General features: G+C 39.6%; 1 protein-coding gene across 2 annotated transcripts in view; it reads right to left on the reverse strand.

Annotated features, from left to right (window-relative positions):
• The window catches only part of NIM1K (NIM1 serine/threonine protein kinase), a 63486-nt gene that overhangs the window by 18707 nt on the left and 19914 nt on the right, over nt 1-24865 (reverse strand). The gene's annotated exons all lie outside the window — the stretch shown is intronic.

Here is a 24865-nt window from a genome sequence, read left to right on the forward strand (position 1 = left end):
ATTAATATCAGTTTTCAAAAATTCTTACATTGATTCAAATAACAATGTGTTATATTTCCTGTTACACTGTATGTTCTTGTACAATTTTTCCTATATTGGTTGCTCCCACTCTCTCTTTATGTGCCATTTGATGACAAAGGCTAATTTTTCTCCCAGGCTTATTTTCTGGGTATTTCTGACCAGGTGTTAGCCTCCAGGCCTGAGAGTTCATTCTGAAGGTGCAGAAACTGAGGGTAGTGTTGCTGGAGGGTTTAAAGCCTATGGCATCCTCAGTGAAGAAATACTGTCCAGTATTCATGACTTTTTCTACTGCACCCTCCAGGAAAAAATAATCACTTTCTGAATTCCCACTGCCCTTTGTACATTTTCCAAAATGCCTTATATCCATGAAAGTGGGCACTGGGTTTAATTCATCTGTATGTCTTGCTCCTCTCCTCCCTCCCTCAGCATGGAGCACAATGTTCTACATAAAGAAAGTATGTTGAACTTGATTTTTTGGACTTGAGCATTCTGAACCAAAACCCGAGTGAACGTGAGAGATTACCTTGGAAATGTGAATTCTGAATTCTGTTTGATGATATCACATTATTACAATTAAGTACAGAGTATATTATTATTGTGGTTAAATATGGGGTTGCCAAATAAGATAAGGACAGGAAAGAGTAAACTGCCACCCAGCTCTGTTCCTCTTTTGGGACAGGGAGACAGGAAGCTGGAAGAAGGGTAAGGGATAAAGGTTTGAAAGGGACCAGGTATTAGTAACCACACACATCTCTAGGTTAGAGTCTGATTAGGATGTTTTAAAAGATGTTCTTAAGATAAAAGATCCTTAATTAAGTTGAGGAAAATCTAGTCACTGGTTCTTAAGTTTTCTGGGGTCACATGCTCCTTTGAGATTCTCATGGAATCTATGACCCAATCCCCTAGAAATAAAAAGCATGCACACATAATTTGCATCCAATTTTAAGGGGTTAACAGACCCTTTGAAACCCAACCTCAGATTAAGAATCTTTATGAAGATCAAGTGGCCCTACATTTCCTCAGATCCCTGGCAGACAGTTACCACACAGATGAGAAGTGGAGTAACATTAATTATAACATTATAATTCTGTAGCTTTACCTATATAAAAAGAATAAGGATTTTAGACAGGTATCAGTGATTGAGCATCTCATGTTCCAGCAGGCTCTATGAAGAACTTCTTGGCTCTGTGTCCTTCCTGGGCCTCTCTCTGAGACATCTCACCGCTATGCTGTCTCTGCAGCTCACCTACTTGTACCCCAACTGGATAAGCACCCGGAGGGCAAGGACCTGCACCTTCTTCTTCTCTCTCCCAGAGCTCAGCACACTGCCGCCACTTAGATGATAAATGTTCAATGAAGAAGGAATGAATTAATTTACCAATTTATCAGCCATTACATTTGGGTATGATTTAGTAGAGGTAAATATTTTTATTTATAAACTAGTCACGCTGTCCCAACATTTACTTGAATTATCTCAGAAAGCTTATTTCAGTCCATATTTCCAAGGCCAGAGGTACCTTCTACTGGCTGTTAGGATTCCTGGCCCCACCTTCTTGTGTAGGTGAAAGCATAGTCAGAATTCCACCATCAGCAGCGCTGGGAGTTGTTACTGGGCTGCTTAGAAACGCAAAGTCTCCCCCATCCCTGTTCATTCCAAAGGATCAGCTCTCCCCAAGCACCTGCGCCTCACCCATGCCTCCTGGAGCCTGCTCTCTGACTCCCCATGCTTGGCCAGGACTTTTCTGCTTTCCTGGGTCCCAGGTTCTCCTGATTTGGGCTCTGTTTCTTGAACTCCATTCAAGCCGGGGATTTACCGTTGGGATTTAGACTTGCTACCCTGATTAACTTCAGGCTCCCTCAGGAATTCCTCCCCTCTCTCCTCCTAATTTGACATAGAGGGTCAGGCAGGATTGTCAAGTGTCAGGCTTTATCTTGCGTTACATACCCTCTACGTGCAAATTAAATGTCTTACACAATGGCCTTGAAACCAATTGTCTTGCTTTAATGGCTAAGGAGATAGTTTATCTTCTGTTAAGATCAGATAAAAGACGTTTTTGCAATTTTGAAAATGTTGGGATGGGTTTGTATTGAGGATGAATTGCAACTTGTTGAAACATGTAGCAAGCCAACTAGAAAAATTTTGAACCCCTAACTCATCCTACTCCAAAACAAATTCCAAATAGGTCACCTGAGTAAATGTAAAACAAATGAAACCATAAAATACTAGAAAAAAAATAAACAATTTTTTTATGATCTCAGAGAAGGCCATAAAAGAAAACATTAGATTTGACTACATAAAATGATAACTTTCTGTTTGCCAAAAGGTAGCATAAACAAATAAGGCAAATTATTATTATTATTTTTAAGTAGGCTCCATGCCCAGCGTGGAGCCCAGTGTGGAGCCCAGTGTGGGGCTTGAACTCACAGCCCTGAGATCAAGACCTGAGCTGAGATCAAGAGTTGGACACTTAACCGACTGAGCCACCCAGGTGCCCCAAATAAAGCAAATTAAATGACAAACTGGAAAAGCTTCTAATCAATTTTTACAAATTGATTAGAAAAATACCAATATCTCCAAAAAAAATGATAAAGAACATAGGCAGACATTTCACAGAAAATACAATGGGTCTATAATATAGACAAAGATGCTCAGCCTCACTTACAACCAAAGAAATGCACATAAAACTACAAAGAAATGCACATAAAACTACACTGAAATTAGATTTTTTACAAATAAATTTGGAAACTATGAAAACTTTTTTTTTAAGGTTTTATTTATTTATTTGACGGAGAGAGAGAGCACAAGCAGGGAGAGCAGCAGAGGGAGAAGCAGGCTCCCCACTAAGGAGCCCAATGCGGGGGCTCGATCCCAGGCCCTGGGATCATGACCTGAGCTGAAGGCAGCCGTTTAACCAACTGAGCCTTCCCGGGCGCCCCTACAAAAACGCTTTTGATAATGCACCGGCAAGAGAGGCTTTGGGGAAACAGGGACTCTCATTCATTGCTACTGAGAGTATAAAGTGGTACAAGTGCTTGGAGGGCGATTTGGCTGTAACTAGGAAAGCGCAAGCGTACATACCCTTTGCCTCAGTGATACCACTTCTAGAGTTAACTTATGCACACTGTACAAAAATATACCTATTTCTAATACAAGGATTGCTAGATTGGTATTCACCACTGCATTGTTTTGCAGCAAAAACTAGAAACCGTGTATGTGACCATCAATAGGGAACTGGTTAAATAAACGGCCATCTGTATATAATGGATTACTATGCACTTGCAGAAAAGAATGAGTTACAATATCCAACAAGTCTTGTGAAGAGATCAGTAGAGTATATATAAATGTGATGTCAGGAGCGAGAGAGAGAGGAGGGCACCCCTAAGGACCTGCGTCTGAGGAAAAGGACTGGGCTGGGGTCCAAAGTGAGAGAAAGGTGTACTTCTCACTATTTACTCTTTTATCTGATTTACATTTTCCCCATGTGCATGTATTTACACTTAAAAAAGAAAACAATTAAAAATATGTAATGTGTTGTCATCTTACACAGTAAGTTTGCTTTATTTTGGTTATGCAGAGAAATTACTACACCTAATTCTCTAATATCTAATGGATTGCTTTTTAAAGTCAAAACATAATTAGGAATTCTGATTAAATACAGAAAACTTTATACTTTCATTTATTTCTACTTCCTTCCAAAAACCACAATAAGAATAGGAGGAAAAAGGGTGTAAACTCACAAGGACAAAAAGAATAAGAGACAGGAGAGCAGCCGATGTGAGATGTCAACATGTTTCTATGGGGTTGGTAAGCAAATTGAGGAGCAGTGAGTAACTTGGCAAAGACAGTGACAAAAACTGCAACGTCTATCTCGTTGGCATGCCACCGAGATTCACCTTTCTGAACACTCGAAAGACTTCATACTCTGAAAGACCAAGTGCCTCCACGTATGGAGGAATGAAGCAGACCAAAACACAACGGGAATTGTTTGAAATGTGGAACAGTTAAGATCCCCAGCCCTTTTTCAAAGCCAGCTTGTTGCTTTCTCCTCCCACCCACAGCCCAGCTCAGGGGTGCAAGGCCCAGGACAGAGGGTTCAGTCAGACTCCGACTTGTCGGGTCCCCCATCCCCTTCTCTCCATACCCCCGCAACCGAGTTTCCAGAATGGAGGGAAACACGTGTATAATCTTCCAGGTAGGGGATTCCTCTTTTCTTTTCTTTCTTTCCTTCCTTCCTTCCTTCCTTTTCTCTCTCTCTCTCTCTTTCTTTCTTTTTCTTTCTTTCTTTCTTTCTCTTTCTTTCTTCCTTTCTTTCTTTTTCTTTTTCTTTCTTTCTTTCTTTCTTTCTTTCTTTCTTTCTTTCTTTCTTTCTTTCTCTCTCTCTCTTTCTTTCTTTCTTTCTTTCTTTCTTCTTTCTTTCTTTCTTTTCTTCCTTCTTTCTTTCTTTCTTTCTTTTCTTCCTTCCTTCCTCTCTCTCTCTCTCTTTCTTTTTATTAAGTAAACTCTATCCCCAACGTGGGGCTCAAACTCATGACTCTGAGATCAAGAGTCATCAGCCAGGTGCCCTGGATTCCTCTTTTGGATAAACTAAATAGCTCAAGAGGAAAGATCTCCTGAAACCAGTATTTGCAGATTCTTCAACACAAAAGCCGCCTGACCACCTGGTGTCCCGATTCACTTGCAGGCAGGGGGCTTCCACTCAGATTTTAGTGCCTTCTGCTTTGAATGAATGTCCAGTCGAGAAGCACCAGACACCTGAGGAAAGGCTCCAAAATGAAAGAAAGAAACCATCCTCAACCAAAACAACAAAAACCAAAGGAACATGAAGGAAACAGAGTGATGCAGGAAGCAGAAGACCAAAGAAAAGATATTGCATCTATAAAAAACAGGACAAAATGCTAAAAGAAACAAACACAAACCCTCAGAGAAACAAAAAGAGCTCTTTTTGAAAGTGAAATTAAATAATTCGATTAAAGATCTGTTAAAAAAAATCTAGAAGACATGAACAATAGAGAAAAAAAGAAAATTAGGTAATCAACTCAGGAAATCTAACATCTAATTATTAGAATTTCTAGAGTTGCACTATTGTATCCCCAGTAAAGTAAGACATATGGTTCCTATTGTACTTGAATTGCCAACAAATTTCAGAAATTTCAAAAATAGTAATGAATAAGGGAAAACTCCAGATTCTCAGATATTCCAATAGAATAAAAACATAGAAGAAAAAAATCTAATGGAAAGATAAATACCATTGGGGTATGTGTATAATGAATATTATTTTTATTTTACATAATTTTTTCCCCTAAAGACTTTTCTTAGATGTTTGGAAATAGAAATCCTGATTATAGGTTGTGGGGTTGCTATAAATAGCTTATTTTCAGATTACTTTCTAGGAGTGTTCCAAAACATCAAGTTACATCATGCTGAAAATACACAAATGATGGAAATGATGACATACCTAACTGCAGATGAAATCACCCTTTTCTCAGATGCATTTGTTGGGGGCTTTACCTTTTGCCCTTTTGATTTTGACCAATTTTTATGGACGTAAATGAGAGCTTAGAAACCCAACCAGCCAAAAACATGGAGTCACATCACTATAGATCAAAGCTTCTGGAGGAGGCAGACCGGTCTTTAATTATTAGCTTACTGTTGCTGAATAGCAATGCATTAAATAAGATTAAAGAAAACAGAACTTACTTAGTAATTCATTCTCTTGACTTGCAACCCACTGGGAAGAGTATATCAAAGAAAACCGTCTGGCCTTTGTTCTCTTTGTCTGAGTTTAAATTACTAAACTTCTGAGCAAGGCTTTCAGACAACCTTTTCATTGGCCGGCAAGGGCAGGCACTGGTTTGCTTAGAGGAAAAGCTGGGTTTTCTCTGTGTGGCAACAGGATCCAATGATAGACAAATCCCATTTAATCCTTTCTCAGGCACGTTGCACCCTCAGGGAGGATCTTTAGGAAATAGATTTCATTTAAAAATATATTTTACCACTTAAAAATCACTTGTACTGCCATAGCTTCTGGCCTTAGCTCTTTATTTCTCAACACATATGTCAAGATCTTCAGGGGGGGCCATTGGGAAATTTTGAAGCAAATGGAAAATCAGTATGAACTGGGTGTGCCCTAGGGATGAAGAGCAGTGTTGTTCCTAACAGTACCTCTCACCCTGCTTGATCTTACAGGCTACTTTACCGGCCACTCAGCCCAGGTCTCCCCCATTCCACTTACATCCACCATCCATGCTCAGTCCACCAATCTGATGAACGTATTACATCAGCTCTTCCCACATGGAGTTCTACCACACTTGAGGTTCCCTCAGCTATCAAGGTCAACCTCAACCATCAAGGTCACAGACTCAAATACCTAGAGGGCCAAGCAGGTGTTCTATGGGGCTTAGTGTAATGCCCAAACCTTGCTTAGTGCCTATCCCAAGTATGATGATGAAGCCCACATTCAGTTCCAGCCAGAGTAGTTATGCTAGAATGCAGGCTTATTTTCACCTGGACTTTTGTTTAAAAGCAGTTGGAAATCAAGAAATTTTTGGTGAATGCTCTCAATTTTTAAATGGTGGATTAAATATTTTAAAAATACCCTGTGGCCAAGGAAAACTGAACCATCAGGTGCGATTTGGCATTCAGGTTGTCAATTTGCTGAGTCTGCTCTAGGTTTTCTAGGAACATCACCAGAAGAAAAGGGGAGGGTCATCCAAAGGTCCACAGTCAAGGTCACCTGGGAGTGACACATGTGATACCACTCAGCTATCTGCATTAGTACGTTACAGTCTTGTGATATTTAACACACACACACACACACACACACACACACACATAATCTGTTTTGTTCATTTGCTTGTTTGATTCAGTGTTCTTGAAGCTTATTTAACTATCTAATTCATTCTCACAGAATATCTTTTTGTTGTTGGCATTTTTCTTTTTTCTTTTTTTTTAAAGATTTTATTATTTATTTGACAGAGAGAGACATAGCAAGAGAGGGAACACAAGTAGGGGGAGTGGGAGAGGGAGAAGCAGGCTTCCCGCTGAGCAGAGAGCCCGACATGGGACTCTATCCCAGGACCCTGGGATCATGACCTGAGCCAAAGACAGATGCTTAATGACTGAGCCACCCAGACACGCCATGTCATTGGTATTTTTCTTACAACTCTGCCCTCAGAGTTAGACAAAGCTATAAAATGCTCAACTGTCCATTAAATACCTGTAGGAATTTGGGTCCCAAGAAGAAAATTAGTAAAACTATTCAGTATAGAATGAAACAAACAAAGAAAAAACGGATTTAGTTGAGTTTCATCCACAAATGTGGCAGGCTGGCTGGGAGATGCTTACTTCTGTGACATCTAGAATGCCATAGTTACTTAGTGATGAAGTATCTTTTAACCTTGGGAAGATTTATCATCAAAACCAGAAATGTTTAAGAGACTCAAATCCTATAGTATTAATACTTTTGATGATGTATGGAGTTGGTATTTTATGTACTTGTAATGTGAAGAAAAGTTAACAATAAATAACAAAAAGCTTGGTGATTCTAATTTTAAATGAAGAATTGAATAATTGGTTTCGATTTGTGGTTTTGAGTTGAAATTTTATTGTTCATAAATAGCATAGGAATGTATTTAAGAAAATGTAAGGTTTACCCTGTTTATATGTGTAAATCATTATATTTATAAAAATTATTAGTATTTTGGAAGTATCTTGTTAATCAAATAAAATACTTTATTTAAAAGGAAATGAAATAATAGATACAGTTTAAAATGCTTAAAAAGGTTTAAAGCTTTAAGTGGGATCAAACATTAATCTTTAAAAATGATTGTTAGGGACGCCTGAGTGGCTCAGTCGTTAAGTGTCTGCCTTCGGCTCAGGTCATGATCCCAGGGCCCTGGGATCGAGCCCCACATCTGGCTTCCTGCTCCGCGGGAAGCCTGCTTCTCCCTCCCACACTCCCCGTGCTTGTGTTCCCTCTCTCGCTGTCTCTCTCTGTCAAATAAATAAATAAATAAATATCTTTTAAAAAAATAAAATTGATTGTTAGATGAGAAACTGGACCACTTTCCTACACCATGTACAAAAATAAGCTCAAAATGGATTAAAGACCTAAATGTGAGACCTGAAACTGTAAAACTTAAAAGAAAACATAGGGGGTAATTTCTTTGACATCAGCCTTAGCAACTCACATTTTTCTAAATATGTCTCCTGAGGCAAGGGAAACAAAAGCAAAGATAAAAAGCTTTTGCACAGTGAAAGAAACCATTAACAAAACAAAAAGTCAACCTACTGAATGGGAGAAGATATTCACAAGTGATATAAATGATAAGGGGTTAATATCCAAAATATGTAAAGATCTTATACAATGCAACAGGGAAAAAAAACACACAAATAATCTGGTTAAAAATCGGCAGGGGACCTGAATAGACATTTTTCCAAAGAAGACACACAGATGGCCAACAGACACATGAAAAGATGCCCAACATCATTAATCATCAGGGAAATGCCAATGAAAACCACAATGAGATATCATTTTACACCTGTCACAATGGCTAAAATCAAAAGGACAAAAATATTGGCGAGGAGGTGAAGAAAAAGGAACCCTCGTGCACTACTGGTGGGATGGTAAGGATGGTGCAGCCACTGTGGAAAACAATATATGGAGGTTCCCCTAAAAACAGAAATACCATATGATCCAGTAATTCCACTACTAGGTATTTACCCAAAGGAAACAAAAACACTAATTCAAAAAGATATATGAATCCCCAATGTTTATTGCAGTGTTATTTACAGTAGTCAAGATATGGAAACAACCCAAGTGTCCATCAATAAATGAATGGATAAAAATGTGGCTTATATATACAATTATTAAGCCATAAAAATCACTAAGCCATAAAAAAGAATGAGATCTTGCCATTTGCAACAACATGGATGGACCTAGAGTGTATAATGCGAAGTGAAATAAATCTGACAGAGAAAGACAAATGCCTTACAATTTCACTTATATGTGGAATCCAAAAACAAAACAAATAAACAAAAACAGAAACAGACCCACAAATATGGAGAACAAATTGATGGTTGCCAGAGGGGAGAGAGGTGGAGGGATGGGAAAAGGGATGAAAGGGAGTGGGAGATACAGGCTTCCAGATACAGAATGAATAAGTCACAGGGATAAAAGGTACAGCATAGGCAATATAGTCAATAGCATTGTAAAAATGTATAATGACAGATGGTAGCTACGCTTGTGGTGAGCATAACATAAGGTATAGACTTGTTGAATCACTATGTTGTACAACTGAAACTAATGTAACACTGTGTGTCAACTCTAAGTCAATTAAATAAAAACAAAGTTCCAGAAAAAATAATTGTTAGATGAAATGATACGTTTGGAATGTGCTTCAAAATAACCAGGAGTGGAGGGAATAATGGAAATTTAAATGAAACAAGATTGGCCATGAATTGATCATTTTTGAAGCTGGGTGATGAGCACATGGAAGTTTATAACATTCTTTGTACCATTTTTGTATCTGTTTAAAATTTTCTATAATGCTATTTTTAGAAGGATTGTTAAAATTTACCAGATCAAAAATATATTTGTAATTTTAAAATATTAGATATTTTACAACAGTGATAAATAGATGGATGGATGAATGACATGACATGACCTGACAGTCCTGTGATGTGGGGTATCATCACCTCCTTTTCATAGATCAAAACAAAACAAAACAAAACAAAAACTAAGCCTGACTAAAGTTAAAGTTGCTTTTGCCAACAGACACATGAAAAGATGCTCAACCTTACTCATCAGGGAAATGCAAATCAAAACCACAATGAGATATCACCTCAGACCTGTCAGAATGGCTAAAATCAGAAACACAAGAAACAGTAAGTGGAGGATGTGGAGAAAGCACATTCTTGTGCACTGTTGGTGGGAATGCAAACTGGGGCCGCCACTGTGGAAAACAGTATGGAAGTTCCTCAAAAAAGCTAAAAATAGAATTACCCTATAATCCAGAAATTGCACTAGTGGGTATTTATCCAAAAATACAAAAAAAAAAAAAAAACCACCCCACTAATTCAAAGGGATACATGCACTCTGTGTTTATTGTTTTTTTTTAAAGATTTTATTTATTTATTTGAGAGAGAGAGAATGAGAGATAGAGAGCATGAGAGGGAAGAGGGTCAGAGGGAGAAGCAGACTCCCTGCTGAGCAGGGAGCCCGATGTGGGACTCGATCCCGGGACTCCAGGATCATGACCTGAGCCGAAGGCAGTCGCTTAACCAACTGAGCCACCCAGGCGCCCGCACTGTGTTTATTGTAACATTATTTGCAACACCCAAATTATGGAAGCAGCCCAAGTGTCCATTGATAGATGAATGGATAAAGAAGATGTGGACTATAAAATATTATATAATTATATAATTCACTGAATAATCCATCATTCAGCCATATTATTGAATATGTACATGAATATTATTCAGCCATAAAAAATAAGGAAATCTTGCCATTTGCAATGACATGGAAGGAGTTAGAGAGTATAACGCTAAGCAAAATAAGTCAGAGAAAGACAAATACCATATGATTTCACTCATATGTGGAATTTAAGAAACAAAACAAACAAGCAAAGGGGAAAAAAGAGAAAGAGACAAACCAAGAAACAGACTCTTAACTACAGAGGACAAACTGATGGTTACCAGAGGGGCGGTAGGTGGGAAGATGGGGGAAACAGAAGAGGACTCAAGAGTACACTTACCACGATGAAAAAAATAAAATTATTTTAAAAATGGAAATACATATTTAAGTCAAAAGAAAAAGGAAGTTGCCTTTGATTTCTTGATCATTAGCTCCATGAGGGTGAAGATTGTGTTAAGTAAGCCTTGTAACATGTAGAACCAGGAATTTCAAGCACATAAGGAAGAGAATGCTGTCATGCTCCAATCGGGACATAGCAGAAACCCAAGGCCTTCCCCGTAAAGATTTTAATCTCATCTGTAATTCATTTTCAAAACACAAATCTTCCCATCTCCTCTGAGGAACCATGCCAGCCTCTAAACAAATAAGAAATGACATTAAGGTACAGGATGGATAAGGAATAGCCTTAAGGTGCAGGATGGAATCATGGATTGACTCACAAGCAGGTGGTCCTGAGCAGAAAAACACAATGTTTTCTTTGTCTCCTCAGAAATAATGAATTTAGGAAACACAGTGTGGGAACGTTCATGCCTATTTTCAGCTCATTTATTTTTAGGGGTCTAAAAATATTTGCAAGTCAAAGCAGAAACTGCTCTTTTGCTGCCTTAGAACTTTCTTCAACTCTTATATAGTATGTTCACTAGGAAGTAGGGAATAACATTTGAGTGTTGGCCTCAGGAGAAGATAGGAAAACATTGTCCTTTTCTATTTGAGCAGAACTCAAGAAAGTTAGCCTGACAGGAGGCTGGAGGGTGAGAGTCAGGGAAAGGGAGAACAGTGTTCCAGAACAAAAGCTCTTACTTTTACCATATAAAAAGTTCAGGTGGATTTGGAACCTTTATTACGAGCCTCCCATACCTCAGTTATCCCTTCACACTGAGAATTCTTAAATATTTACCCAGTAGTAGAGGTAAGTAAGGGTAGTGATGACAGGGAACAGGACAGAAGTTATCAAATATGAAAAAGTGAGCCTATGTCAGCATACAATGGCAATCTGAACTAATAGAATAGAGAATTAAAAAAAAAGATCTTGTGGATTATGGAAATTTCCCATGTAATAGACACGGCATTCCAAACCACTGGCAAAAGATAAATGATTCCATACGTGATGCTTGTGGAGACTGAGCCAACAGGTGGTTCAGGTAGGCTTTCGCTCTCCCAGCACCCCAAATTCTCCCATCAGATTCCCCTGTTCTCTGATATTCATGTTTTCTTAAATTAATGTAAACTTCCATACAAAAAAACACAGAGGCTGACAACTTTTCTGGTAAGATTACTATGCCAAGACCCATACATATAGAAATTTGAGAGTCACTACTGGGTGTTTGGACACGCACATATGCATATATGTGTCCATTTGTGTATTCACTGAAAAAGGTCTGGAAGAATACAGATTGAACTAGTGGATGACAACCTGGCAGGGATGGAGACGGGGAGTGGGTAGTGCAGAGTTGGGAGTAGTGAAGAGGAGTGTGGTAGAGGCTGTTATTTGTACCCCCTCTATCTGTTCCCTTTCCTTCCCTCCCTCCCTTCCTTCCTTCCCTCTTTCACTTTCCTTCCTTCCTTCCCTCTTTGTTTCTTTCACTTTCCTTCCTTCCTTTTCTTTCTTTCTTTCTTTCTTTCTTTCTTTCTTTCTTTCTTTCTTTCTTTCTTTCTTTCTTTCTTTCTTTCTTTCTTTCTTTCTTTCTTTCTTTCTTTCTTTCTTTCTTTCTTTCTTTCTTTTTCTTTCTCTCTTTCTTTCTCTTTCTTTCTTTCTTTCTTTTTCTTTTTCTTTCTTTCTTCCTTTCTTCCTTTCTTTCTTTCCCTTTCTCATAGCACTGACTCTTAGCCCCAGCCCACATCAAAATCACCACCAAACTTTTTTTTTTAATGCAGAAGCCTAGGCCCTGCTGCCAAAGATTCTGATTTCAGTGATCTTGGGAGAAGGCATAATTTTTTTTGTTTTTGGTTTGTTTGTTTGTTTGTTTGTTTGTTTTGGTCTGTTTTTAAGTTTCCCGGGTGACTGTGTTGCATAACCAGATTTGAAAGCCATTATTCTACAACAGAAAAGTTTTATCTGGGCACCATGTTATCTCGTTGATGACTTAGTTCCCAGTCTCCCTTCTGGTTCAGTTTAGCCATGTGCCTGAGTTCTGGTCATGAGCTGTGAGCAAACATGACAAATGCAATTCCAGATTGTGCATTTAAAAGGGAAAAAGCATGTCATCTTCCTCTTCTTTTTTCCTTTCTTCTTGTTGGCTAGAATATGGATATGGTGATGTAGATGGAAATAGCCATCTGGACCAAGATGGAAGACATGCATTGAGAATGGCAGAGCCACAAGAGAGGAGGAACCTGGGCCCCCCTTGCTGCACAGCCACCGTATCAACCTGGGATCGCTTACTTGTAGATTTGTTGTGAGAGAATTAAGATTCTGCCTTCTTTAAGCCTCCATTGTTTTGACCTCTGTTGAAGAACCTAATATTTTTACAACCTGATGTTATACAATATTTATAGTGTTTACAAAATGAACTTGTTTCATTTCTTACTCCCTATGTTTCCATATTGTTTGACTGTCTTATAACATGTATAACTACTTTAAAAATGAGAAGTGTATATATCCATAGAGAGAAAGTACTTGGGTCAAGGAGAGAATAAAAATTGCAGAGACTTCAGATAATGGTTTTCTGATATATCAAAATATTTCAAATTATTTATACCTTCATACAAAGAAAATTCACAAATATTTATTGAGGTCTGGTCATATGAAAGAAACTAAGGTGTGATATGAATAACTATGTCATTGTTTTTAGGTTTCCTTTTTTTTAATTTTAAGTTCAATTAATTAACAATATAGTGTATTATTAGTTTTAGAGTTCAGTGATTCATCAGTTGCATACAACACCCGTGCTCATTCCATCATGTGCCCTCCTTCATGCCCACCACCCAGTCACCCCATCCCCCCCCACCTCCCCTCCAGCAAGCCTGTTTCTTTCCTATGCTTAAGAAGTCTCTTCCCTCTCTGGTTTCATCTTGTTTTGTTTGTCTCCCTCTCTGGTTTCATCTTGTTTTATTCCTCCCAGGTTTTTGTTTTTGTTTTTAACTAACCAGAATCATGCTGTATGTATTGTTCATGTGCTTTTTGGAGATGTTCTCAGCCTAGCACACTCCTTTTATCCATTCTGTATTCCACAGAAATAGATGTTTGGGTTGCTTCATTCTGCTGTTATAATTATTCCCACTTTTGTGCACAAACTTGGGTACAGGGGCTGAAATTTGAGGGGAACAGTGTCAATTTGAGCCCTTGGCAATCTGAGGTGAAGGCGTGTTGACTTGGCATTTAGCAGGTGGCAGGCCGTGCACGCTGACTTGGGCAGGAGGGCGGCTGGACCGTGAATTTGGGACCCACAGGCCGATGGCATCATGTGTGACAGGGACATGGCTGGTTTTGCTTTTAATTTTTGTTTTTCTGGGAAACTTGATCTCTCCCTCTATTCTAAACAAAAGCCTTGCTGGATAGAGTATTCTTGGCTGTAGATTTTTTCCTTTTAGCAGTTGGAATCTATCATGCCACTTTCTTCTGGCCTGCAGAGTTTCTGCTGAAAAACCCACTGATAGCCATATGGGGTTTCCTTTGTATGTACCTGCTTTCCTTTCTCTTGCTGCTTTTAAAATTATCTCTTTCTCACTACTTTTGGCCGTCTTATTTACTTTGTGTCTTGGTGCAGACCTCTTTGGGTTGGTTTTGTTGGGGGCTCTCTGTGCCTCCTGGATCTGGATTTCTCTTTCCTTCCCCAGATTCAGGAAGTTTTCAGCTATTATTTCTTCAGACAAATCTTCTGCCCCCTTTCCTCGCTCTTCTCCTTCTGGGATCCCTATCATGCAACTGTTAGGCCTGACAGCGTTGCTCAGTTCCCTGGGTCTATTTTCATTTTGCGTATTTTTCCCCCCTCTCATCTGTTCGGCTTGATTGCTTTCCATGACTCTGTCCTCCAGGTGGCTGGTCCTTTCTTCTACTTCCTCTTGCTTGCTATTTATTCCAGATGGTCTATTTTTATTTCCATTTAGTAAATCCAATAGCTCTAACTGGTTCTTTTTTACGTCTCCTAGCTCTTGGTGGAGGGTCTCAAGGAAGTCCTGCAGTCCTTCCTCAATTCCAGCGAGAATCTTTATGAGCGTTACTTTAAATTCGCTATCAGACATATTACTTATCTCCGTTTCGCTTAGGTCTCCTGCTCTGATTTTGTCCTGTTCTTTGATTTGGGACACATTCCTCTGTCTCCTCATTCTGTCTCTTGCGTTGTCTGTTTTTCTGTGTTAGGAAAGTCAGCTACGTCTCCTGCACTTGAAAGTAGTGGCTCTATGAAGAAGAGGTCCTGCAGTGCAATGTCTGTTCCCCAGAACCTGGTGCTTGAGGGGGTGTCTCCTATGTGTGTTGCTCCAGGGGGTGTCCTACCGTTGTGGTTAGGATGTGTTTGCCTTCAGTCCTGTTGTCTGCGATGGCTCTCTGCCTGTTGTGGGCAGAGTCTGGTGCCCGTGGTGTTAGTGGGCTGCTCCGGGGCTGCCTCGGGCTTGAGTCGAGTCAGACCAGGCGTTTGCCAGAGATGCAGTAGCACCACACTGCAGGCACTGTCCCTGTGTCGTCCCCGGAGAAGCTTTTGTTGGTGGGTGGGGCCTGCTGCCTGCCCCTAGCCCACTGCTGGGATCACAGTGAGATCGGTGTGTGGTTATCTTCCCCTCTCCCTGGGGCAGGACTCACTCTGGAGTGGTGCTGACCCTCGTCTGGGCCGCGTGCCCACTGCCAGGCTTGTGGCACCGCTTTGACGGGATCTTGCCAAGAGCGATCAGAGGGGGTGGATCTGCTTTGCTGTGGCCTCTTGTCTAGGCCGGGCTGTGGAGAGTCTGTTCTGCCAGTTTTCGGGCTGCTTTCTGGGTTATTTATGCCGACGTGGGTGCTCTCTAGGCGGCCACGCGGCAAGAGGTGAGCCGAGGGTCCTACTTCGCCATCTTCCCAGCAGCCTCTGCCACTATGTCATTGTTTTTAAAAGCACCATAATTAAGTTACTTTTGAGGAACAAATTAATTTCAACAGAACAATATCATCCATACTTTTCAAGTGATATTGTTAACCTAAATTTCACTGGTTGAAGTTTTGTTTGTATTTAACTTGATAAAATTTGTTTTGCTTTATAGCTGTACATAAGCTATAAGTATAAAGACTTAGGGTTAGAACGAGGTTAGGGTCTAGACCTTCCCACTAAATGCCTGTGTGACCTGAAGCAAATCCCTTCCCCTCTCTGGGATTCAGTTTCTTTACTGGCAAGTGAGAGTGATGGACCCCGTGAGGTCTACAGAATCATTCCTTGACCTAAGATTCTTGATTTTAACAATATCGGATGAATTCCAAAGCATCTGTGAAAATAAACCCTCTTGAAGTTCAAGTGTCACATTGCCCCCTTCTGGACCTTTGTAGCATTCACATGAATGAGATTATTAAAAATCCATAAGCCGACATGGACACGCTGAAATATTGTAGCTCAACTCTTTTCCCCTCACAAACAGTTTAGAAAGCCCGATTTGAAGGTTTTCCAATAGAATTATTACAAGACAACACAGGAAAGGAGAAAGGGCAAAGGGCATCAAAGGCATAGGTGTTGACGGTGGGGGGGTTGCTGGACTCAGGAGAGTTTTACACACAGTAGTATCACCTTCTCTTCCTCCAATACAATAAATGTTATTGGTTAGCCTTTATCAAATGTCTACTATGTACCAAGAACTAATTTTTTAACCAATTTTAAAAAATCCTTCCAACGACTCTTCCAGCCAGGCCAAGAATATCTGTGTCCTGAGTGGCTCCTGCTTGTTCCCACAATTTTGCCCTTTTTCCTCTAAGTTTTCCCCATCCTGTGAAGATGGCTCCCTTCCCATTTCCTTCTAGAAGCATTCTTTGACTACTTCTTCCTGCACCGCTACTAAGGAGACCTGCATCTCCTTAACTGGTCCTTGACTTCCAAGATTTTTTCACTTCGTGTGAGTCAAGCCTTCTCACAAAGTCTCCTTGGGAGCAGAATCCATGTGCAGGGCATCATGCCTCCATCACCGAGAACAGTGCTGCTCACATTGGGCTTGACAACACACAATATGACTATCTCTACTGCATCCTCCAGTTACTCCCTCTGTAGGGGAAATTGCTTGTATTTTGGGTAGTAATCTCTCATATTTACTCTAAAGTAGAAAAGGCAAGCTTCTGATTGTCTTCTTCGAATGTGCTTCTTTCACACCTTGGTAAATGACAACACATCCTTCCAGCTAAAGCCAACCCTTGATTCTTCTTTTTACCTTATATCTCATGTTCAATCTGTCAGCAAATCCTATTGGCTCTACCTTCAAAATATGTCCACAACACAGTCACTTTATCCCATTTTACCCAAATCACAATCATCCCATTATGACCACTGAGTCCAAGCCACAGTCAGGTTTAATTGGATTATAGTAACGGTCTTTATAGCTGGTCTCAGAGCTTCTGTCTTTACTTGCCCCATGCCAACCCCCAACATGGTCTGTCTCAAACAGGGCATCTAGGAAGATCCTTCTAAAAGATGTCAGAACATGTTACTACTCTACTCAATACCTTTTGATGGCTTCTCTTCTTCCTCAGAATAAAAGCCAAGACCCTTAAAATGGCCTTCCAGGCTCTGCCCAAGGTGGTCTTCCCTCTGGCATCATCTCCTCCAGTCTCCCTTTCACTCACTGCACTTCAGCCACCAGCCCCCTCACTCTTCCTGGAGGGCAGCAGGCCTGCCTCCACCTTCTGCAAACTCCTACTGATCCTTTAAGGTCCACTTTAAGTGTCACCTCTTTCAGGAAGCTTCCCTACCCACTTCACCCTAAACCAGCTGGAGTTCTCCTCTGCACTTCCAACATTTCCTTTGCACTTCCAACATCTGTAGCACAATTATGACTTCTACATCAGACTGTTTATCTCATCAGATCGTAAACCCATAAAGATAGTGATTGTGCTTGACTTATTTGGACTATATTCATGAGAGCTGTAGTAATCAAGAAAGTGTGTAAGGATAGACCAATAGATCAAAATAAAGGGTCTAGAAATTGACCTACATATACATGGTAAATTGTTTTTCCACCAAGGCACCAAGCCAATTCAATGGAGAGAGGGAACACATTTTTTTTTTTAACAAATGGTGCTGCATCTACTGGATATCTGTGCAAATAAAAGTTGAATCTTGGGCACCTGGGTGGCTCAGTTGTTAGGTGTCTGCCTTCGGCTCGGGTCGTGATCCCAGGGTCCTGGGATCCAGTCCCGCATCGGGCTCCCTGCTCCGCGGGGAGCCTGCTTCTCCCTCTGCTTCTCTCTCTGTCTCTCATGAATAAATAAATAAAATCTTTTTTAAAAAAAGTTGAATCTTGACTTTTATCCTACATCATATGCCAAAATGAATTTGAGATGGATCATTGACCTAAACATAAAACCTAGGACCACAGAGTTTCTGGAAGTATACATAAGAGAATATATCCAGGACCCTGAAGTAGGGCAAGGTTTTGGACTAGATACAAAAAACACAAACCATAAAAGAGAAAAAAATTGGTAAATTTGACTTCATCAGAACTAAAAATGTCTGGGTATCAAAAGATACCATTTAGAAAGCCGACAGACAAATCACAGATTACACTACAAATCTAGGGCTCTAAACAGTATCTGGCGCACAATAAATGCTCGATTAAATATTTGTTGAACAAATGTATAAAAGACCTGCCTCTTTCCCAACACAACACACAGCTATTCTAACGGGTACAGCCAGCAGAGCTGTCAACCCCCTTCGACTGTTGAGGGGACAGTGGTAGCTAGAGGGAAAATCTATTGTATTGGAGGAAAGAAAAGTATCAAGATTTGTTAGTAGAAATAAAATGTGTCAAGTCAGCAAACTCAATAGATTGTCTACAGATTATGAGGACTTACAGTGAATCAGACAAGATAAGGAGTGGATAACTACAGAACATTCACATAAGTAAATTAGCTCAAAATACAGGTGGAATTTCACCAAATGGAACAGAAGGCATATATCTCGTTCTTCATTGCCTCAGTGATGCTAATGATTTTATAATGAGAACTGTAGATGCTGTAACTAGCAAATGAAGGTGGAACTACCAGTGTTTTACCCAGAGGAGCTGGGAGGAGTTTTATCACAAAAGATGGGGTCAGGAAGGGAAAAAGTTAGGTAAAAAGGGTTAAACTGGTCTTATATGCTTGAGTGTGCTTCTGAGCATGGCACAGACCCAGGCCAACCAGACATTCCTGTTTGCCTAAGACTATCTAAACATTTCCCAATGTAATCAATATTAGCTGCTTTTTCACTCTCAAAGTGTCTTTGTTTGCATGATACATAGTGTGATCATCCTACTTATATGTGTTATTTCTTCCTCTTACTTTATTTTTTTCTTCCTCTTCCTCTGGATAGTCCCTGAGGATAAGAATAATCACATAGTTGCATATCCATTGTATTGTTTTACTTGTTAGGTAGGATCACTCCCTGGAAGGAATCTCAGGCCAAATAAGAGGGAGTGCTCATTCTCCTGATGATCAGTGTATGACTGGGTTGAGCAACTGTATTTTTTGATTGCTTCCCTGCTCCCTGCTGTAACCAGGTGAACCGGACAGTAGGAATCTTCAATGTTATTATTTTGAATTAACATAGCTCTATTTTCTCTTAACAGCACCAACTTTTTAAACAATATATATTTTTAAAGATTTTATTTATTTATTTGACAGAGAAAGACACAGTGAGAGAGGGAACACAAGTAGGGAGAGCGGGAGAGGGAGAAACAGGCTTCCCGCTGAGCAGGGAGCCTGATGTGGGGCTCAATCCCAGGACTCTGGGATCATGACCTGAGCCGAAGGCAGATGCTTAACGACTGAGCCACCTAGGCGCCCCTTTAATCAGTATTTTAATTGACAATTTCATTTTAAACCACAATATATTAATCAATACTCTTTTAAAGACATGGAAGCTGAGGCATGGGATGATCCAGCTAAATGACTTGTCTGGGATCATTCAGGGTAAAATTATTTAGATGAGACTCCTATTTATGATCAATTTATTTTCAGTTCACCTTCACCACCATCATTCATTCATTTAAAAATTAAGCACCTATTATGTGCCATCAACTTCCTCTCCACGTGATGCGTCATTCAGGACCCAAAGTTCTGAACATTCACTGCACATGCATGACTTAACAGAGGCAATCTGTTGCTGAGAAAAGAACATCAGGTACTAATGTTTGAAGTAAGTTCTATGCTTCTACTAGAAAACAACTGACTGAAGGGAACCTGCAGTTCTACAGTAAAACAAATCTTAATTGTACTCCTGAATTATACTTTAGGGGTCCAAGCAATAGTGGGTTATGAACACCTAGATGGGGAGGGGGGGAGGTTCTTGCATACAGTGATGGAAATAATCATTCAACTTTTCTACTGTACCTTTCTAATCTAAAGATTTTTTTTTAAGCCTCAAAAAGAATCTTTCATGATGCTGCTCTTTTACATGATAAAACCAACTAGGAACAGTCTTTAATTTTAGTGTTCTGAATGGCTTATACATTTACAGTAGCAACATCACCTTTGGTGCCTTTGATTTCTGAGCCCATTGATCTGCCACAGCTTTGCAATCTCAGATGGGAATTCATTCATATTAACCTAATTTGAAAAAAAAAGCACCTTCTTTCCAGCCCTCTGAATTATCCAATGGATAACTGGATGATAATTCAGAGGGCTGGAATTATCCATTGGATAATTCAGAGGGTTCCCCTCTGTTCTGGTAACCTCTGGAATGGAGTTGGTTTTCAAAGGTAAAAAACAGCTCTTTGCCATAGTAATCATTTAACAAAATGAAACAAACATAGATAAGAAGAGGGTTGTTCCTTCTTAACAGCTCAAGCTTTTAAATAAGTAAATTCTTATGTACATAAATGGCTGCTACTAAGAAGATTTCTAGGTTGCTAGGTACTATGGATAATGGGAAGTCTAAAATTGTATTGAAATTTACTAGATGATCTCAATTAACTATTGTTGTCTTTGTTTAATAGTAACTGTTATATCAATAATAGTAGTTGGCTCTTACATGTTATGTGGTAGGCACTGTCCTAGGTGCTCTAGGTGTATGTTTAATCCAGGAGTCTGTAAGGTAAGTACTAATACCTCAATTTTACAGGAAAGGGAGCTTTAGTCAGCATAAGGAGGTCATTAGGTGACTCCATCCAGCTGGGATTCAAGCCCAGTCAGGGAGGCTCCAATCTCAGACATCTTAGCCACTATAAAGGACTATATAGTTATTTCCAGAATGTTCTTACTACAATGAAGTAAATTTCTTTATGTCTTGGATTTAATATTTGGTGTAAGGAAAGTTGAACACTTTGTTATATGCATCTCTAGCCTAGTACAAAGCAGGTTTTCTTTAGGTGTTGTGGGGGAATGAATGAGTTAAATAAGTCTAGAATCTCAGTTGTCTCTGTCTATTACCAATAGTTTTCTTCTTCCTCATAGGCTACCCTCCACCCTACAAACTTGGTTAATGATAAATTTATCCTGTCTTCCCTCTGCTAAGTCCTAACCAAAGGGCTTATACTTCTCTTCCTTCAGTGATTGGACACCCTGATGAGAACATACAAAGGGAACTGACAGTCCAGTGGGGATATGAGATACAAGGTGAGAAACCCCAGAAGAAGCATCAGTGCAGAGCCACGGTCACTGAGAAGAGGCAGAGAATGTGTCCATTTGGGGAGCCCAGGAATGCCTAAGACTGAAACTTTCTTGCCTCATCCCCTAAGACCTGCACTAGCCATGGGATTCATCCAACCTTTACTGAGTATCTCCCAAATGTCAACACTGTGCTAAGCATCAGATACATGACACTGAATGAGAAAGACGTCTTACTTTTTACTGTGATTATTACCTCTCCCACAACACCACCACAATCATGTAATCTTATTCTCTTAATCTCGTCATTCTTCATCTCCCCATCTTTTTGGGATGATCTCTCTCTCTGGGAGTCTATTTATTATCTGTATGGAGATCATCATTCATTGATTTACATATTAGATGAGCACCTACTACATGACAAACACTGTTCTAGGTGCAGGGGATAAGACGACGAGCAAAGCAGAAATCATTTCTGTACCTAAGGGGCTCCTAATAACCCCCAAGTCTATCTATACTTGCTATCTTTCCTTCTCTCAGTTTCTTTCAAGGACATAAAATTATACAAAGTAATAATTATAACAATATGTTATATTTTTAACACATATAGATGTAATAATTATAACAATAGCAAAACAAAGGGGAGCTGGGAATGGAGCTATAAAGGAGTAAAATTTCTAGATCTCACTGGAGTTATGTTAGTATAAATTTAAATTAGGTTCTGATAAGTTAAAAAAATATATATTTTATGCCCTAGAGCAACCACTCAGAAAATAACTAGAAATATAAGTTAAAAATAATTAAAAGGCTATCTACATGCAAAAGAATGAAGTTATACCCCTACTCCATACCATAAACAAAAGTTGACTCAAAATGCATCAAAGACCCAATTGTAAGAGTTAAAACTATAAAGCTCTTACAAGAAAACATAGGCATAAATCTTCACAACTTTGGATTTGTTAGCTGTGATACCAAAGTACAAGCAACAACAACAGCAAAAAAATAGATAAACTGGCCATCATTAATGAAAAATTTTATGCTTCAAAGGACACCATCAAGAAAGTGAGAAAACAACCTACAGAATGGGAAAAGAATTTTGCAAATCATGTATCTGGTAAGGGATTTGTGTCTAGAATCTATAAATAAAGCTCAATAATAAAAAGATAAATAATCCAATTAAAAATGGGCAAAGGATCCAAATAGACATTTATCCAAAGAAGATATATAAATGGTTAATAAACACATGAAAAGATGCTCAACATCACCAGTCATCAGGGAGCATAAAACCACAAGACACCACTTCACACCCACTAGGATGGCTAGAATCAGAAAGACACAGTAACAAATGTTAGCTAGGATATGGAGAAACTAGAACCCTGGTACACTGCTGATGGGAATGTAAAATGGTTCAGCACTTTGAAAAACAATCTGTCAACTTTTAAAACAGTTGAATAGCAGCAGCTCTTTCTGCCTATAGGTCCTGTCCCCATGCCTTAATAAAATCACCTTTTGGCACCAAAAATAAATAAATAAACAGCTGAATATAGTTATCACATAACTCAGCAATTTCACTCCTAGATCTATACCTACAAGAAATGAATACATGTCTATGCTTTTATACAAGTGTTCATAGCAACATAATTCATAATAGCTAAAAAGTGGAAACAACCTAAATATCCATCGACTGTTGAGGGGAGAAATAAAGAGTGGTATACACAGACAATAGAATATTATTCATCAATAAAAAGAAATGAAGTACTGATATACACCATGACATGGAAACACCTTGAAAACATATGCTAAGTGAAAGAAACCAGTCACAAAGGACCATATATTGTATGATCCGATTTACATAAACTCTTCTGAATAGGCAAATCTATAAAAACAGAAAGTAGATTCATAGATTCGTGGCAGACTGGGGTTTGGGGAAGGGGTTGGGAATGCTGCTAAGCAGAGCAGGCTTTCTTTTTAGGGTAATGAAACTATTCCAAGATTGATTGTGGTGATGTATGCACAACTCGGTGAATAAACGAAAAGCCACTGAACTGTATACTTTAAATGTATGCTTTTAAATACATTTAAAATAATGAAAGGAATTAAAATGTTACACCAGAAAATATTCACTTAATGCCAACTACCCAGCCAGTTGCCTCCATATCTTTTCTGTAACTACCTTGACCATGCTTTTGGATTAAAAACGTTCTGCTTCCAGACCATTCATGTTCCCTTTTCGGCCATTCACATCTTTGCTTGCAACTTCTATTCCTGCTTACATTCTTTTTTTTTTTTAATTTTATTTATTTATTTGACAGAGAGAGACAGTGAGAGGGGGAACACAAGCAGGGGGAGTGGGAGAGGGAGACCAGGCTTCCCGCTGAGCAGGGAGCCCGATGCGGGGCTCGATCCCACGACCCTGGGATCATGACCTGAGCCAAAGGCAAACGCCTAACGACTGAGCCACCCAGGCGCCCCTCCTGCTTGCATTCTTAACAGCTTTCTCTCCTTTTTTGCCTCCTGGTCTTTGCCCAGACTGTCCAAAATGGCTAGAACAAAGAATTACACAATCCTGGAAGGTCAGAAATGGAAGACACCTCAGTGCTCCTCTCCTCCCACCTCCTCGTTTTAGGGATGAGGGGACAAAGGCCCAGAGAGGTTACATGACTTGTCCACAGCTCCCCAAAACAGCTTGTCCTTGCTCACCTCCTCCAAAAAGCATTCATTCGTTCAGCAAACTCTTCCTTATCTTTCTACCCAATCTCGGATACATTTCTTTACTGCATTACTAAAAGGTATCAAACGCATTGATCTCAAGACACCATTCACATTTAAACTCCAGTCTCATTTTCCAGGGGGAAAAAGCAGTTCCTTCATCTCCGTGGCCACTACATCTGATCTCAGCTGCTGCAGCTTTTCCTCTGTTGTCATGAACAACTCAAAATTCGTAGGAGGCTGGCTTAGGGCCAGCCAGCAGCAGACACGGGACAAACTCCCTGCCCGGTTTCCATAAAGGATAATCCCTCAACTCACCTCACAGAAAACCATTCCTAAGGTCTTCAGAAAAGAGAGATTTAGTCCATAAAAAATACAGCCTCTCTACATTTTTAAATGCTCTCAGGAAAGAAAATGGTTACGAAGGGCATGTACATGTCTTTCTGGTTTATACCTGTAAGTATACCGAGATCAAAGATTAATTTGCTTTTTTAAAACAAAAAAGTATTCATCTTGATGGGAAACAGAAAAACCTCGGGTGGGGGGCAGGAAATTCATAAATCATGCAGTCATTCTGGACTTCACGTGAAGAGAAAATTCATCAAAACCAAACTGGCCTTTCATCTGCAGGGAGCCTGGTAAATAATGATGTAAATCCACTGAAGAACAGGAGTGGTGAAGTCAAAGATCTTGCAGGCCTACTTGGCTTGGAAAAGCAAAAGAAACTGCTAAGAGGAGAGGCAGGGCCTTC

The sequence above is a fragment of the Zalophus californianus genome, chromosome 5 (genome assembly GCF_009762305.2).
Source record: "Zalophus californianus isolate mZalCal1 chromosome 5, mZalCal1.pri.v2, whole genome shotgun sequence".
Classification (NCBI taxonomy): domain Eukaryota; kingdom Metazoa; phylum Chordata; class Mammalia; order Carnivora; family Otariidae; genus Zalophus; species Zalophus californianus.